We start from the raw sequence: 12321 nt of genomic DNA on the forward strand, positions 1-12321 counted from the left end.
TGTTATACGGAAAAATTCTAAATTGCTTAATCAAATGTAAATGTAATCGTTTATATTCTACATAATCTGAAATACCGCAATACAGAGAAATATGTTCTAAGATCTCTCTTTTTAGTTTCACATCTACTAAAGTCTGCAAGCTCCTCCTCTATAACAACTACTCTCCTGGAAATACAAAACTCATCTATCAATTTCCATAACTGCTTTGGAATTCACTTCAAAAGGAAAGTTTTTCTCCAGTTACATAATTGTTGGCAATAAACTCTAAAAGGCCTACTGGCAAACACGAACGTGGCCCTTTGTGTACGAAGCCAACGCTGGAACTGTTCTGTCCTAGGTAATTTACTGTGATTTTTCCTCGTCTAGCCGGTTCCACTGATCTACCTCTCTGTTTATTGAGCAGTTACCAAATTGTGTCCCCAGTGTTCAGCGGAGCATTCTGCAAATGGTAAACAGTTAATGTTTTTATTTTCCATTTATCCAAGTCGTTCTGATTACTGCTTCATTACACAGACTGTGTCTGCACATTATCTTTTTCCATTATTTATCATGATTTTCCATGTCATGTTTTTTTTATTTGTTATTATTTAGTTCAACAAGACGTTCCTTTGATAGTCTGACTGGCCTAGCACTAAATCTATAAAGTTTTGTAGCTGTGCTTTTTATCATATGGACAAAGTCACGAACACCGAATAGTTCTTAAGCTATTTATATTGGCAACGCCCGGACAAGAACACGGAATCCTCCGGCTAAAAGGGGGGAGGGGGGCGGAGGGAAAGCTCTCCCCCATGCAGACAGGAAGTGCAGCAGCAATTTTCAAACCTGGGAGAAAGAGTCCGTTCTTATGCAACCAGGTGACTCTCCTCCCAGACGCTAGAGTTCTCCCTACCGGGGGTGGGACTCAACATTAACACCTGAAGCCTCTGGCTCTAACTGCCAGCCTCCGGTCCCAAGTATCCCAGAGTGCCATCAATCATGTCTGAAGGCATTTGTCAAGTCCAGAGCATGAACCTAAAATCTTAAAAAGTTTTGTGGGTTTTTTTTTTCTAATGTAAGACTGCGCGCAAAGACCACGTTAATTCGGTCTTCCTACGCCCAGGGGCCTGGCACGTGGAAAGTGTTTATCATTCCTCCGGTGGAGGGGAATAGCTCCCCTAAACGGAGTCTTCCTCAGTTTCCGGGAGATATCTGGAGGGTGTGGGGCGGAAGCATTGTTATTTACTTGGAGAGAAGCCTCGGGAAACCTTTTTTAACTTTCTTAAATTCTAGCACGTACTTGACCTTTCAAAGGCCTAGCATTCCGGCCCACTGGGACTCCTCCTGGGGCGATTTTCCTTTCTTTACATACAAACCCGGGGCGGGCGTAGGGAGGGTGGAGGAGTGGGAGGGAGGAGAAAAGGGAAAGTTGAAGGAATGGGGGGGGGGGAGGAGAAGGGAGGGGGAGAGGGAAAGGGAGAAAGAAAAAAGAAAGTGAAGGGCAAGTTGGAGGAAAGCTAGGGGAGAGGAAGAGTGGGGAAGGCAAAGTGAGAAAAGGAAAGGGGACACTGAAAGGGGGGAACCGAAGAACTCCTCCCCACCCCCAACTCCAGCCCGGGCCAGGCTGAGCCGGGGGGCGCCTCCCGGGGGCCCCCGACTCCCCCCACCCCTCCCTGCCCAGGCCCTCCACACTCACCAAGCTTCCCAGACCCCCAAGGCGAGGGTCGCGACTCGGCCACGGAGTCTGCGACGGACGGAAGAAACCAGCAGGACGCGGGCGGGAGGGGCTGGAAGGGGAAGTGAAAACGAGCCGGGCGCAGCGAGAGGGCCGCCCCCGGCCTGGCTCGGCTCGCCGCCCCGCCCCGCCTTTTCCGCGGACCCATTCCCGGGAAGCCGGGGCAGGGCGGCGAAGGAGGGGCCGGAGCAGGGCGGGGCAGGGCCGGGGAGGCGGGTCAGGAAGGGCAGCCCCACATGCACCCCACTGGAGGAACGAAAACTTCCCACCTAGTTATTGTTTGTTATAATAACTGCAGGTGAAACCCCCCTCATTTCTTCCTAAGTGAGAGAAAATGTTAAGTAAGTTTAGTCAGTTGTAATACTTTCTGCTTGTGCATTAAAAAATGCTTACAGATTAATAAATTTGCTTCTCAGAAGTGCGACAAGTTGTTTTTTAACTTCTACAAACTTTTGTGTTGCTAACACTAAAAATGATGCTATGCCTTCCCCAACTGATTATCTCCGACCTATCCTATGTAAATCACTTTGGGGCATCTGTAAGCCGAGCTGGAGAAGGAAATGTCCACCGCTCCGGTGTCTGTCAAGAAAACTCCAGACGGGCTCACCGAGAGGCGGACGCAACTGAGAAGGACCGGACTAGAAGGCTTCTTTGCACTTAGTCTTTTTCATGTTTGTCTTCCCCGTTAGTCTGAGAAATCCTCACGTGCAGGGACGACGGTTCTGTATTATCTTTGTAGCTTAGCACGTAATATAGTTAATAGATGTTTATTCAGTGACTGACCATCAAACTTGGGAAATTTATTAACATCCGCCCATCTGAGAAAACCAATCTTTTTCACTTTCACCTTCACTCTTTCAGTTCAACCTTCACAGGTTTGTCCCCTCCATCTGAAGACAGCAATTTTGTGGACTGTCCACAAGCTAAGTTAGTGCACTCTGGACAAGTAATGCTCAGAAAACAGTTCACACACTTGAACAAATTAGCTCCAGAAAAACTTTTCAAATTAATTCTATTATGAACTTGTCAATCATTAACCACAACACTTACTTGTACATTCCAAAAAAGGACAGAAAAGAGACCACATGTGAAACCAGTGGATCTATCAGAAAGAGATTTTTTTTAAGCATATGTCAAATTTAACCATATAGTATCTCTTCTGAACTTCTTTTCTCTTCTATGTATTTTTTCAATGTCCTGCTGCTGGTTTTATCTTTTTTTTTTTCCCTCTATGAACAAAGCAGAACTGTAGTACCTTAAAAGAAACACGAAATGCACAAATTTAGAGACATCTCCATTTCAGATATTCATATGGACTATTTGTGTCCAACCTGTGGTAGGGCCTTTCAAGCTCATATTGTTCTGATCAGTCACAGTTGGACACACAGTACCTTGAACCCAACATGGTGATGTCATTTTGGTCCTCTTCCAGCACAAAGGACAATAATTATATTTTTACTTCACTACTACCATTCCCCCCATTTCCCTCCCCATATAAATGTTCTCCCTTATAATTATAACATTTGTTTACATGTCGTATTGGTTATGTGTAAAAATGTCCAGCTCAATACAGTCTAACTTTCCACCAAAAGAAGGAAACAGGTTTCATCATCAGTCTTCTGAAGTCATAATTGGTCATTGAATTGCTCACACACATTCATTAAATCTTTCACATTTGTAGTCTTGTACAATATAGTTATTGGATAAATTGTTTTCCTGATCCTACTCATTTTATGGCATAACTTCCAGGTCTTCCCAGCTTTCTCTGAATTCATCCATTTTTGTTATTTCTTACAACACTATACTATTTCATTACATCACATTCTTTAATTTGTTTGGCCACTCCCCAAACAATGAGTACCTTCTTTTTCAATTACTTGTTATCAAAAGGGAGGGGGAGTGTTATGAATATTTTTGCATGGGGAAAGGACCCCTTTCCCTCTGTGTTTGATTCCTTTAAATGGGGTATAAGACCAGTCAGTGGTGGTATGACTTGGTCAAAGGTTATGCATGTTAGTGACTTTCAGGCTATAATTCCTGATTGAATGTGCTCTGATAAATTTTAAAAAACACTTGAAGATGGAGAGAGAGAACTTCCCAATAAGACCACATTTTCAAAAAGCACAATTTTTCCCCCACTTTATTAACAAGAGTGATGCCATCTCAAATACAGTCCCTCACACAGATACTGGTCCTTGTATCAGCAGAAAACTTACAAGCCCAGAGGCTTGTGTACATCCAGAATGCAGCCAAACATTGATCTGAGATTTAGTTATCTGTAAAATTTATCTTTACAAAATTCATTCTTCAATGACTCTCACTAGAATGTGCATGGATTCGACTTTTGGTTTTGTGCCCACAATTTAGTGGCATGGGGGTAATAATTACCACATAACTATTCAGAAACATTCATTTAGAGAGCATTAGCCGCTAAGTTAAGTGCTTGGGAATGAATGGGTAGCTTACCTTTTCAACCCTCAGAATTAGCCTCATGCAGCTGAAATACCTTTCTGCCTTTTAGAATTCCTGGCTTAACTAAAATCTCAGCCCAAGCACTTCTGCATCAAGCCTTTTCAAATCCTTCCCAGCCCCCAACGCCTAGATCTTTCTCCTAGGCTAGCGCCTCAGCCCCAGGACCTGCTCCAAGAATTACCCAGAACTCAGATAAATGGACTTTCAGCTTCTTTAAAGGGCTTGAGCTCACTTTCTGGCCAGTAATCAACCATGCAGCCTACTCCCGATTTCAAATTCCCCTTTAGGTATCATTTTCCTCCAGCAAAATGTAAGTTCTTTGGGAGCAGAGACTGTTTATATCTACAGTGTCTGACATATAATGTGTCTACTAAATGGTTCATATCTCTTTGTATCTCTAAGGAAAGGATTCTTTACCTGGGATTCAGGAATTTGAATGGGGGAAAATGACATCTTAATTTTTAAAATTTAATTTCTAAATGAAATGAAGCATTTCCTTCAATTATGATTCTTAAAAATCACTTAAACCATTTTTAAAATGATTAAAACCATTAAAAATGATTTAAAACTATTTTTTAAAACCATTATTTTGAAAAAGGATTCATAAGCTTCACCAAAATTTCCAATGGGTCCATGACATAAAGGTTAACCCCTGATCTAAAGTTACCCTGAATCTACAGAGAGATGGGTGAATAGATCTGTGTGTGTGTGTGTGTGTGTGTGTGTGTATGTGTCTCTCATACACACACACACACACACACACACACACAAACTGTAGTTGAGGTTTAAGGAATATATAGTTGTTGAACTAGAAAAGCACTAGGTAGCTACTTTGCCCTCTGGGACTTCTGGGGAAAGTGACATTAACCTTCACTCCTCTTGAGAGAAAGAAAGTATACAGCTTTTTAAAGTATTTCTAAGGAGAACAAAGAGGGAAAGAATTGCTTCAGGCCACTGCCTCCACTAGAAGTGACTCCAGATTTCTACTTCTTAAAACCTTTTTCCAATAGAGTTCTGCTAATCCATTTAGTTTCAAATATTCCTTTTAATCCCAATTCATTTAATCTATTCTCTGTTATAGCTTAAATAATACATATCAATTAAAAAAAAAAAAAACTTTCTGGGTTTCTTTTGATGCCATAGATAAAATTAGACAATTAGAAAAATAATCTTTTTATGTTTAATCCATTATAGTTTCTCACCAAGTTTCCTCATAAGCAAATGAAATATATAGAGACTATTAATAAATTAGGTTAATTACAGTGTATCTTATTATTGGCTTTACAGACTAAGTAAACAGTAGTGTAAAATAGAGAATAAAGAAACTGATGCAGCTCTTTTTTGTAGTGGAAAGGAAATGGAAACTGAGTGAATGCCCATCAGCTGGGGAATGACTGAATAAGTGTTCTATAAGGAATGATCAGCAGGATGATTTCAGAAAGGCCTGGAGAGACTTACATGAACTGATGCTAAGTGAAGTGGGTAGAATCAAAAGAACATTGTACACGGCAACAAAAAGAATATGTGATGATCAACTATAATGGACGTGGCTCTTTTCAAAACTGAGGTGATTCAGGTCAGTTCCAATAGATTTATGATGGAGATAACCATCTGCATCCAAAGAGAAGACTTTGGAGACTGAATGTGGATCACAACATAGTATTTTCACTTTTGTTGTTTGCTTTTTCTCTCTCTCATTTTTTTTCCTCATTTTGATCTGATTTTTCCTATGCAGCATGATAAATGAGGAAATACATTTATAAGAATTACACATATTTAACCTATATTGGATTACTTTCCGTAATCCAATTAGGAGTGGAGGGGGGAGAAAATCATGGAACACAAGGTTTTGCAAGGGTGAATGTTGAAAACTATCTTTGCATGTGTTTTGAAAAATAAAAAGCTATTGTTAATTTTTAAAAACTAGAAAACTGATAAATTTTGGAATTGATACATATCTTCCCTAGAGGAAGAGGGAAAAGGATTGTCACTACTATAATTCAAGGTAAAAATAGCTACATTCTGTTTTCTTCTGTTCCAAGTGACCCTGACCAGAGTTTCAATGGGTCCTTTCCTGAATACCTCACTCCTTGTTGGAGTTAATGGCAATAGCCATTCCTACAGTCCCCCATTATCTCTTCATCTCATCATATCTCAGAGAGACTTAAAATTCTCCTTTTGGGGATCTCCAAAGTTGAAGTCACATGGGCATAAAGGCAGTAGCAAAGACTCACTGCTTCCATACTTTGTCACACCTGTGATGGATCATTCATTGTGGAAGCATAGTGAGCTAGCCATATATAACCCTTAGGGCTTCAGAGATTTCAGTTCTTTCTCTTCCATCTGGTAACAAAAATCACTAGTCCTTAGATCAGAATATTGGGCAAAGCTGCAGGGTCTGTCACAATCTTTTCAAGAGATCTTGAGTCAAGGAATGAGAGCATTTCAGGAATGGAGAACAAACTATGGTGGTTGGAATGCTATGTATGAGAGACAAATGTTAGTTGTAATACAGGACATTTGCGTGAGACTAATGTGAAATTGGTCCTTAAAGATAGAGCAGAATCCAATTGTAACAGCATGTAAATGCCAGGATAGGAGCCAGCTGTTCTTAGCAGACATGTGACAGAAGTAAAGAGATAAATACTGGGAATCATCTGAAAGATGATATTTTAACCTAGGATAATACCTGATAATAAAAACATGCAGATAGTATAATAGGTAGAAAAGGAAAATTACATTTTATGTCTATTTGTTGTCATGTAAAGTTCATCTATGACTTCTGATGATGTGGTTCTTTTTTATTTTAACTGCTATTCTTGTTTTATAGAACAATCAGGTTCTTCTGCTACACATTTCTGTAAAGTTTTGCAAATGTGTACATATGCTAAAACAGTAAATTATTGTCCTTGGCTGCAATCTCTTCTTGTCAAATATCATTGCCAGTTAAAAAGAAAACTGGATTAGGCAGTTTCTGGGTTCTAGTGATTTCCTCATTGTAATGATCATTTCAGGTGGGTTAGACTTCTGCGGAATGTGTTGATAATCAAGATTTTTCTATTATCCCAAACCAGCCTTCTCTCCTTCTTATCTGCTCTAAAAGTTTTAAAAAAAAAATTAATCAAGATTTAATAGATTTTTTATTTTTGTCATTTTTAGAATCATTTGAATATTTTGTTTTAACATTTGTATGGAACACCTTCATCTTTATGCTTTTTTCTAATATGATATTGATATTTATCTTTATCATAAATTCTACAGACAGCTGATTCTAATTATTCCAATATCAGGAACTAGACACATCCCATCTATTAAGCTATGATCAAATTTTTGTGCTGTTTGATGCTTGCCATGTAAAATGCCTTCTTCCCTTCTTTTGGAAGAAAGCATTCAGATATATGTATGTATTGTTTATCTAGGTGTGTTTGACCCTTTATGACCCCATTTAGGGCTTGTTTGGGAAAAATACTAGAATGGTTTGCCATTTCCTTTTTCAGCTCATTTTAGAGATGAGGAAACTGAGGTAAATAGTCCATTTAGCTACTTACTCTGAGTGTATTATTAGTAAGTATGCCTGAACCTTCTAATTAAATTAAAGCCTTTTGTTTTCCAATCCTGAATTATATTTTCCAACATATTACTCACCATCCTGCTCTATAGCATGGAGGGTTATATTGAAATATGTAAGTATCAAAATATATTTTGACTTGATTTGGATGATGTAGTAAGATTTTAAAATCTCTTTACTTCTTTGAGTTCCACTTCTTATGGTGGTACATAAACTGCAACTTCTCCATAGTGGTCTTTGTTATGGTCATTATGTGCACTTCAACACAATATGATCCAGTGTCCCATGAAATATTTCTTATTGCCAGTGGCCCATGATGAAACTAACTCCATAAACTCCTTTGCTTTGCCTCTCTAAGGAGAAACTAAGGAACTATTTCCCCTATTTAGCTATAATTTGCTTTGCTTTAGGTTTTATTTAGACATACAAATATCCATGTGTTTCAGTTCTTCCAATAATTTTAATTCATTTATCATAGGATAAAAACCCCACAATTAAGACTATATGTAGTTAACATTTATAGATGTTTAAGAATTATTAAATTCCTAGCACTTCAATTCTGGTCCTAGGAAGCAGAATAGTGCAACAGAAATTTGGAACCCTAAGAACTGAGTTTTAATACTGATAACCTAACTGAGCCTTCATTTCAGTATCACTTAAAATATAAAATAATGGGAGAAGGGAAAGGAGAGGAGAAGAAATTTTGAAAGTCAAAACTTTTTAAAAATTAATATTAAAACCTGCCATCTGGGGGAGGGGATGGGGGAAAGAGGGGAAAAATTGGAACAAAAGGTTTTGCAATTGTCAATGCTGAAAAATTACCCATGCATATATTGTAAATAAAAAGCTATAATAAAAAATTAATATCAAGATGGTTTTTATAAGTAAATGGGGAAAATAAAATATTAATTTTTAATGTAAAATCATGACATGAGGTCATATAACCTCCTAAATTCTCTTCCAGCCTTGGATCTACAGTCCCACAATTTTTTCCACCATTCATTCAGCATTGCTGAGGAATCACACAGGATTAAGGACTATTTTGAATTTTTACTTCTTGGGTTGTCATGATTGAAGATTTCATCACTTAGTGACCAATATACTGGTTGTTAGATTCTTTGTTCCTAACTGGTTGGTTTGCAAAGAATAGATTATCTTTCATTAGCACCATATTCATAACTATGGGCTTTTCATTATAGTGCTCTATAAATATTTGTTGAAGGAATAAGTAACTGAATATAAGGAATGTGGTATACTGTGGAGATTAATCCTCTTAGAGATCACACCCTTTGTAAATGTGAATTTTTGGCATCCTAGCTTACTAAGAATCTTATGAGTTTAGGTAGCAAAGACCTGATCAAGCAAAATAGTTATTGGATAGGAACCAACATATCATTTAAAAGGGACCATGAGATATTGGAGGGCAGCGACTAGATGGGGAGGGTCATGAAATTCCAAAATATAATCTCCATAGAGATTATCTAATTTTACCGTGATTTAGTAAAGATCAATCAACTCATATTTATTAAACACTTTCTAGGTGGGTCTACCAAGACAAAATAAATAAATAAAATAAAACAATCCCTACTCTCAAGAACTTGTGCCCTATCAGGGAAAACATGTATATATATAAATAAATATAAAATAAATAAAAGGTAGTTAAAAAGACCAATAATAGTTGAGGGGATAAGGAAAAGTTTTGCATAGAAAGTCATCCTTGAGTTGCCTCTTGGAAGAAGTGAAGAATTCTATGAAATAGGACTCTAGATGCAAAAAGGAGTAGATCCTAGGATGATGGCCAGGACAAACACTGAAACAAATGAGAAAAAAATTGCTGGGGTTTAGAGTGGAGTTGTTGTTCAGTGGGGTTTTCTTGATAAAGATGCTAGAGTGGTTTGTCATTTCCCTATCTAGCTCATTTTACAGATGAGGAATTGAGGCAGCAAGCACACTGAAGTGCTTTGCCCAAGGTCACATTGCTAGCAAATGTCTGAGGTCAAATTTAAACTCAAATCATCCTAACTCTAGCCCGGCACTCAATCTATCCAGCTGTCCTAGAGGGGAGACCTGTAAAATGTAAGTAAAAAATGTGAATACAAATTCTGAAAAATATAGGCAATGTGTTCCTAGGCAAATTATTTCACCTTTCTAAGTATTTCTTCCTATAAAATTAATTTGTATTATCTATTCCACTGGTCTGAGGAATATATTTTGTTAATCCTAAAAAGCTATTGAAATGGGAATTATTGCAAATGAGGAAATAGAGGCTTACAAAGGTTCATTCATAGTTACATAACTACTAAGAGACAGTCAATCCACACTTTACAAAAATGTTTGTAGCAGCTCTTTTTGTGGTGCAAGAAATTGGAAATTGAATGTGTTGGGAACACAATATGTAACTTTGCTTTACCTCTGGTAGACCTTCTCCTCTTGTGAGAGGATGATGGTGATTCAAGGAGACTGAGAGGCAGTTGCTGTTCTCTGACCTCCTCACTGAGAGACCTTTGCATTGTCAGACCTCTCTCTTCCCTCTGCCTCCAATTTATTTTTCCAGTCCACAAACAACACCTGTGTCAGTAAAGGCTACTTTGCAACTCCTTCAGATGTTCACAGCTGTGGAGGCTCTCAGAGAACTGACCTGCCCCTTACAGTGCACTTAGGCATGGTTCTTAACAGAATAGATGCCCATCAATTGGAGAATGATTAAATAAGTTATGTATATAAATTTCTGCCATACTATTTTCCAATTTTCCCAGTTTATCCCAGAATAGTGAAGCTGGGAATCTTAACCCAGCTTCTTATCCCAGAAGCAGGAGTCTTTCAGTTTATCAAACTAGTTTACTATAGTCATTAACTATTGTGTCTTGTGAATCTAACCTAGTCCACTGATCCACTACTCTATTTCTTAGCCAGTACCAAATGATTTTGATGACCACTGCTTTATTTTATTATTATTATTATGGCTTTTTATTGACAAAACATACGCATAGTAATTTTTCAACATTGAACCTTGTAAAAACTTCTGTTCCAACTTTTCCCCTCCTTCCTTCCACCCCTTCCCTGATGCAGGCAGTCCCATACATGTTAAATATGTTAAAATATATGTTTTGTTTTTTTTCCTGAGGCTGGGGTTAAGTGACTTGCCCAAGGTCACATAGCTAGGAAGTGTTAAGTGTCTGAGATCAAATTTGAACTCGGGTCCTCCTGAATTCAAGGCTGGTGCTCTATCCATTGCGCCACCTAGCTGCCCCCCAAAGTATATGTTAAAATCAATGTATATGTATACATATTTATACAGTTATCTTGTTTGCACAAGAAAAATCAGTTTTAGAAAGAAGGTAAAAATAACCTGGGAAGAAAAACAAAAATAACAGAAAGAGTGTAAATGCTATGTTGGGGTCTACACTCATTTCCTAGTGTTCTTTTGCTGGGTGTAGCTGGTTCTGATCATCACTGACCAATTGGAACTAATTTGGATCCTCTAATTGCTGAAGACAGCTACTTCCATCAGAATTGATCCTCATATAGTATTGTTGTTGCCATGTATAATGATCTCCTGGTTCTGCTCACTGCACTTAGCATTAGTTCATGTAAGTCCCTCCAGACCTCTCTGTATTCATCCTGATGTTCATTTCTTACAGAACAATACTATTCCATAACATTCATATACCATAACTTAATTAGACATTCTCCAATTGATGGGCATCCATTCAATTTCCAGTTTTTAGCCACTACAAGAGGACTGTCACAAACATTTTTGCACTTGTGGGTCTCTTTCCCTTTTTAAATATCTCTTTGCGATATTAGCCCAGTAGTAACACTGCTGGATCAAAAGGTATGCACAGTTTGATAACTTTTTGAGCATAATTCCAAATTGCTCTCCAGAATGGTTGGATCCATTCACAGTTCCACAAACAATGCATCAGTGTCCCAGTTTTCCCACATCCCCTCCAACATTCATCATTATCTTTTCCTGTCATCTTAGCCAATCTGACAGGTTTGCAGTGGTATTTCAGAGTTGTCTTAATTTGCATTTCTCTGATCAATAATGATTTGGAGCACCTTTTCATGTGAGTAGAAATAGTTTCAATTTCATCAGCTGAAAATTGTCTGTTCATATCCTTTGATCATTTATTGATTGGAGAATTGACCACTTCTTTATAATATAGTTTTAGGTCTGGTGCAGTTAATCCACCTACATTTGTATTTTTTCATTAATTCCCTTGAAATTCTTGATCTTTTGTTCTTCCCGACAAATTTTATTATTTTTTCTAGCTCTGTAAAGTAATTTCTTCGAAGTTTGATTGGAATGGCACTAAATAGGTAGGTTAATTTAGGTAGAATTGTCATTTTTATTGTATTAGCTTGGCCAACCCATTAGCACTTGATGATCTTCTAATTGTTTAGATCTACCTTTATTTGTGTGGAAAGTATATTGTAATTGTGTTCATATATTTCCTGGCTTTCTCTTGGCAGATAGACTGCCAAATATATTATATTATCTAGAGTTATTTTAAATGGAATGTCTCTTTGTATTTCTTACTGCTGCATTTTGTTGTTAACATATAGA

General features: G+C 37.9%; 1 protein-coding gene across 2 annotated transcripts in view; it reads right to left on the reverse strand.

Annotated features, from left to right (window-relative positions):
* LOC141551466 (uncharacterized) overlaps window positions 1-1843 on the reverse strand; it is a 28305-nt gene extending 26462 nt beyond the window's left edge. The window contains exon 1 of one of the 2 annotated variants that reach the window (XM_074283146.1): window positions 1673-1843. The gene's annotated coding sequence lies outside the window, so the exon portion shown is untranslated. The remainder of the gene's footprint in view (window positions 1-1672) is intronic. The other variant, XM_074283147.1, reaches the window with a different exon arrangement.
* Between the last annotated feature and the right edge of the window lie 10478 nt (window positions 1844-12321).

The sequence above is a fragment of the Sminthopsis crassicaudata genome, chromosome 1 (genome assembly GCF_048593235.1).
Source record: "Sminthopsis crassicaudata isolate SCR6 chromosome 1, ASM4859323v1, whole genome shotgun sequence".
Classification (NCBI taxonomy): Eukaryota; Metazoa; Chordata; class Mammalia; order Dasyuromorphia; family Dasyuridae; genus Sminthopsis; species Sminthopsis crassicaudata.